This window comes from Cyprinus carpio, chromosome A18 (genome assembly GCF_018340385.1).
Source record: "Cyprinus carpio isolate SPL01 chromosome A18, ASM1834038v1, whole genome shotgun sequence".
Lineage (NCBI taxonomy): Eukaryota > Metazoa > Chordata > Actinopteri > Cypriniformes > Cyprinidae > Cyprinus > Cyprinus carpio.
Genome location: NC_056589.1, coordinates 4,727,364 through 4,733,859, shown reverse-complemented (window position 1 = coordinate 4,733,859; position 6,496 = coordinate 4,727,364). Strand labels below are relative to the sequence as shown.

The following is a 6,496-nucleotide window of genomic DNA, read 5'->3' as shown; positions in this document are numbered from 1 at the left end:
ATAAAAAAAATAATAATAATTGGGGGTGGGGGGCTGGTATTATTGACGAAAATGGTGTCCAAGGACAGGAGTAAGCATTTTGCTGAAATATGTACTATGTTTGAGCTTTTAACAGTGATAAACTCAAAACAGGGACTTCAGGTCATGGATCATGGTCTACTAAGGAACAGACTTGTTCAGAATTGGGCGGGGCAATAAAACAATAATGATACCGTGATATAATTTTCCTTGACAAAACTGTAACAAGAGTTCGATGAATGTTCAATATAATGTGTATGCGCCAAAAGCGGAAACGAAACCTCACTTATCAGACCATTTATCTGGGGTGCGTTTCCCAAAAGCATTGTTAGCTAACTATGGTAGTTAGTTTCATTGAAATCTATTGGTAACGACGGAACTTGCGACAATATTTGCTTTTGGGAAACGCACCCCTGCTCGTCTCAAAGTTCAAAAGGTTGCACATATTTATTACAGTATTTTTTTTTTTTTTTGTGATTAAGCTATAGTATTTGTGCATTTATATTAAATGTATTATTTAGACTACTGTTTTCATACAAATACCTAAAAAAAGGGTTATATTTTTTCCATGGTAACCACATATGTGGTTTTAACTGTGGTGATCATGACCTAAATGTATGCTATAAGACAAACTCAAACAGACATAATAATAAAATTTCACTATATATATATATATATATATATATATATATATATATATATATATATTTTTAACAGATGTTACTTTTTTTTTGATAACAAACATTTATCTCTGCATCCTGACTAAAGCCTACTGTCATTTCTAAGAGACAAAAAAAAAAAAAAAAAAAAAAAACTTTCTAAGAGACAAAAAAAAAAAAAAAAAAAAAAAATGCATATTATATATATAGATATATATATATATACACAAACCTGATTCATGATTTGAAATAATATCATTCAGTATATATATATATACTAATGTTGCAGCCAGCACTGCAAACTGTTCTGAAGATACACGTCAAAGTCAGGCAACACAAACCTGATTCATGATTTGAAATAATATCATTCAGTAGAACATGCAGAAAATTTAAATATATATATGTTTTTTTATTAAGATATTTATTTTGTTAAGGAGAAATGACTGGAAAAGTGTAAAGTGTTTGTCACGTTCTGACCATAAAGTGCATTTTAAAACACAATTAAGGATCAGGTTTCTACAACTTTCACTTAGGACTAAAAATTTGCCTTTAAACTTGAAATAAATAAAGATTTGAAATTTATCATGATAATTATCAATACCAACTGATAAAAAAAAAAAAAAAAAAAAAAAAAAAAGGATTGTGATAATCGTTTTGGCCATATCACCCCAGACCATAGTTCAGAATCTGATCTACTGGATTGGTTCAGGAAGAATTTTTAATCTTGAGTTTGCACAGAAATCTGGTAGATTACTAAAATCTGTCTGTTTTTACATGGTTTTAAATCGTTTATAATGGTTTGATACAAACATTTTGCTACACAAAGCAGCACATTTTTTGTTGATCAAATCAGTCGAAGCAGCTTTCAAAAGTTTACTACGCTATTTAATCAGTGTCACCAATGCCAAACTCTGTGAGGAAAGATTGTGCAAGTTCATCTGGCAAAGCCCGTCCCGCTCCACATCTGGATAATATTACAAACAGAGGAGAGACTTGAAGCCCAGCACCCCAGGAGATAAAAATGCTTGACGTGAACTTCTCTTTTTTATTTAAAGGAGATTTGCAGGTAACTGCTGGACTTCTATAACTGGATGAATCCGAATGCTGGGAGAAATCTGGCTAAATATTCTGCACAGGAACTGGATGCTAAGTGTGGCTTCCCTGCAAGGTTACACTGTAAAAAACAAGACGCACAGCTTGTCAACAGATGTGCTGTATGTGTAAACCCAATGAGATGCTGTTCAGATATTATCAGGCATCTTGAACTGTTTAAACTTGACATTCAGACTTAAAAACAACACTGATTGTGGCATGATTTGCAGCAACAATCAATGCCCATTTTACACTTGCGTACTTCAGGATTCCCACACCTTTAAAACCAATTTCCATTTGTGATTAGTGGATAGGGATTAACCCCTGCAAGAAAATTCAGTTTAAACTGGTAACTGATATCTTGCTGGTTATTAACCAGCTGGCCATCTTCCATGCTTCAAAGACCATCTTAACCAGGTGTGGCCAGCTGGTAGCTAGTTTGTTGCAGCTTATGACCAGTTAACAACCAGTGTGGACAACCATGTTCCAAACCACAGCATGCAGCTTATACTGGATTTCCCATCTAAAAAAAGCTGGCCTTACAGAGATTTTAAGCACTTTTCAGTTTGAACACCAGCATGGGAGACCAGTCGCAACCAACTTTGGCTGTTGTGCAGTGAATTTGTAATTGTAATGATTTGTTTTAGGCCTAGAAACCACAAAACTCATTAATATTTCCAAGGCTTTCCCTGGTGCTTACAAGCAGCGCAAACGCGTCCTGTGTGAACGCACCCTCAGCAAGGCCAAGAGCACAGCAAGTTCCAGCACAACAAAGTCGCTCCAGCCATTTCACAGACTGCAGACAGACACGCCAGTGGTGTGAAATGGCCTTGGGTCTGGAACGGCATCACAGGATTCAGAAAGAACTGTAAAACTTCAGCTCTGTTTTGCGAGCGGACTCGCAGCTGCGGTCCAGACGCTCTGAGCTCCAGCCAGGAGGAGATACAAAGTTGAAGAGCCGCGCAGCGCCAGTGTAGCAGATTAACGGAGGATGAATGAGGCTTGCTGGATGAGAAGCTTGTGTGGCCTGCACACCGCGTCTCCAAAGTGAACGACAGACAACAAAAGCGTTTCTTACAGTAATTAGACGTCCAATCTTACCTGCAATCGCTCGGACGCAGGCTGCCACATTTTAGTAGATGATACGCTCGATTGTCAGGCTGGAAACAGGGATAGTCCGGCTATAACATCTGCTCGTTGACGGCGCGTTCTCGCTCCTTCTGCCTCCTCAAGCAATCCCGAGGATAAAATACAGAGACCGTGAATTCCAACGGTGCGCAAGAACCAAACTCCGCCTGCGAAAACACGCACAGGCTTTTTCTTTCTTTCTCGTCCCCTCTCATCCTCCTCCCCCCTCCCCCTCTCTCCCCCTCTCCCCCCCTCCCCCCCTCCACCCCCTCTCTACCAATCCTGAACAAAAGAAGGACGAAACTTGGAGCGCTGCAGAGGTTAACAGCCTTTCAGTCCACCACAGTTGTCACAAGGGGCATCTTTAGACTTTCATCAGTACTGAGGTAGCCTACAGTCCCCCTCCCATTAAAAAAAGTATGACCATATTTTCAGACAGTTTTCTATATAAAAGACTATGAATCCTCGTTTACCTAAAGTACAGAGTCGTTCACACGTCTCTGACAAACGATATGACATTTTCAAGTTTTGTTTCTTACAATGGATTGCAAGGTAAATATACGCGTCATCCAGCGCTATTTTTGTTTTCTGTCTCATAAAATAGCCAGTTACTATTTCTATCTAAGAAAACGCTGCAAAAGATTCAGTGTACATCATATGTATGTGTATTGTATATATTTATATGCATATATAAATACACATGCATACAGTACATGTATATACGAAATATTTACACGTGTGTATATAGGCTAGGTTATTTCATGTTTATGTATGATTTATATTATATGTAAATATAAATATTACATATATTTCTTAAATATATACATGTGTGTATTTATGTACATATGTAAATATGAACTTTTATTTTGGTTGCAATTAATTAATCGATTTGACAGCCTTAGTATATATTTATTTATTTATTTGTAAAGATAAAAAATTGGCATCTTCCACAGTATATGTATTTATGTAATAGCTTAACAGCAAAACATTTGAGAGCCAAACACTACACACACATACACAGACAGAGAAACATAATATTTACATAAATACAATCTTACAGACTGAAATTTATAAGTAGGTTCAAACATGTCCACTGAATGAATGATTGTTTGGGGGGCTCAAAGAGGAGCAGTGTGATAAAACCAGACCTTCTGAGACCCTCGTGATGTTACAGGTCAGATACAGACCCTACCTGTCTATAAATGGTGTCTTAAATTATTTTCCAGGATTTACAAGCAGTTAAATGACCAAATGTACTTTACACCAATCAGTAACCCCAAAGACTATTCACCCCCCCCCCCCAATCAGGACCCCAATTGTGCCCTCGGACCGCCACTACTCCCCTGCCTCCCCCCGGAGGTCTGTGCATGCCACTGACACCCATCACCCATAGTAGCCCACACATATGATACAAAGAGAATATTTAAAAGTGCAAGTTTTTCTGGTCTTAGAGTTTATACAATAGCTATGGATGCAGCAGCATGCCTCTAACTCGCACACATATTTTACCTATTATTCATTTATTCCAAAATCAAAAAAGTGAATACTTTTCAGATGAGTTCATTTCAAGTGAATGCAACATTTTTTAAAAAGCACATTGTGTTAGTGGTAAAACCTACACTGCATCATACACTGTATATATATATTTCTGTTAATCCTATAACTATGTATGCATTAATGTACACTACAGGATTTCATTTTTTTCTATATATAGCAGAACAATGGCATTCATCTCTATTCTGAACCAGAAACTTCTATGAGAGGTCAAATAAACACTTCAGGGGGTCAAAAGGGACCGTAGTCTGTCTCCAAGGTCAAAGCCATCAAAATCGTGTCCTATCTTCCCTGCAGTGGGGGGATTTCTGAGTGGCCAGAGCATTATCACAGTATGCTATTCCTACAGATGTTTACTTTCAGAACATCTGGAGCCCACACAAGGTCACTGAAGGGTCTAGGACATCGTTTGAACTCCATATAAGGGCATGACCAGCTGGGGGACATTCCATGCGCAGACAGTCAAAGGCATTCTGGCTGTGGAAAACACATCCTCTCTTACCGTCTGCATCTGAGTGTGTGTTTCTCATCTTGAGACATGAGACACGATTGCAACACTGAATGCTTTTACAAATGACAAGTTTGCTCTGTGCACTACAGGGAAAGCGGTTATTAGTTTGGACTGTTTGGAGAGATAAAGCATGTTTGTGTGTGTGTGAGACTCACCATCTGTTCTTTGGGTTAAAGAAAACATGTCTGATGTGTGTGGCATCTTCTCCTTATCTACAATTAAATATCTACAACATGTGCTAATCACTTTCATTACTAGAAACATCCATCAGGATTTGTATTTTTAAGGTTCATCGTATCTTGTCTCCTTTATCATATGTTAAACATCCAAGCATTAAAACAGGATTTAGGTTTTCACTTTAACTTTTATTAATACATCATTCCACATTTATAACCAAATGGGTGTTATCTTTATCTAACAAAAACAGTGCTTGGGTTAGAAGCTTCCCTTTAGTAATGATCCTAGACCAGTTTACAAAACCCACAGCCTTAAAGTGCTCATTCACCTAAAGATGAAGATCAAATCTTTACTAGCCTTCATGCTGTTAATTTCCGATCTTCTGTAGAACACTAAAACAGGATATTTGGAGAATGTCCAAGCTGTTATATACCTTGGTTAAGCTCCTTAACCAAGTAAACTGCCAAAAGTCTTCCAAATAGCTTCCAAATCTCATTCACTCTTTTGTTCAATTCAAAATATTCAAACAGTGAGATCAGCCATAAGAAAGCTGAAAAAAGAGCAGCCTGGACATTCTACAAAATAATTCATTTTATGTGTCACAGAAATAAAATGTGGCTTTGGGACAACACAAGGTAAATTCCTTTTCAGACAAACTATTCCTTTCGTTCAGCCATTAAAAGGTGTCAAAACTGGTCTCAGATCAGCTATAGTGGGCAACTTCTACCTGTCTATACTAAGCAAGAGGATAACCATAGGTGTACAATACATATAAGTAGGAGCAGACATGGAAGATAAGAGAGAAAGGGAGATGGGTAATGGAAAGAATGAAAACATCATATGAGTGCCAATCCAGCCAGATGCAAATGAAGAGAAAGAGAGCGAGAAAGAGCTGGAACCCAATGCAGGAACACCAGAAGCGCACAGCAGAAATACACCGGTCTTAACCAGACTCCAGGACCTGGCAGAGACACTTCTTTTGTTCCAATACTCTTACCATGAGCTCACTAATGTCTCAGTAGATACTCATGGGGAAGGCAATCTTATTCTTGGAGGCTATCTTAAGTCTGTTTTGATGCCAATAAACATTCTGTGCAGATTAAAAGTTTCAAAGTTTCCTACTTGTTCACATTATTTTCCCTACAACTTCCATTACACAGGTAGCATTTTCAGTTCTTGAACTTTCCATGGCTCTCATGCATTACATTCACAATCTTATGATTATAATTAACAATTCGACAACATGTAAGTCCATGTAAGCACCAAAAACTGTGTTCTTTTATCAAGTAAAGGTCAAAACCCAAATGGTACACTGATTTCACTCTGCGCATAAACAACTTTAATAGTAAACGTGCAT

The 6,496-nt window shown here is 37.7% G+C and overlaps 1 pseudogene; it reads right to left on the bottom strand.

Annotated features, from left to right (window-relative positions):
* Positions 1-3,103, bottom strand: part of LOC109109300 — a 27,365-nt pseudogene extending 24,262 nt beyond the window's left edge.
* Between the last annotated feature and the right edge of the window lie 3,393 nt (positions 3,104-6,496).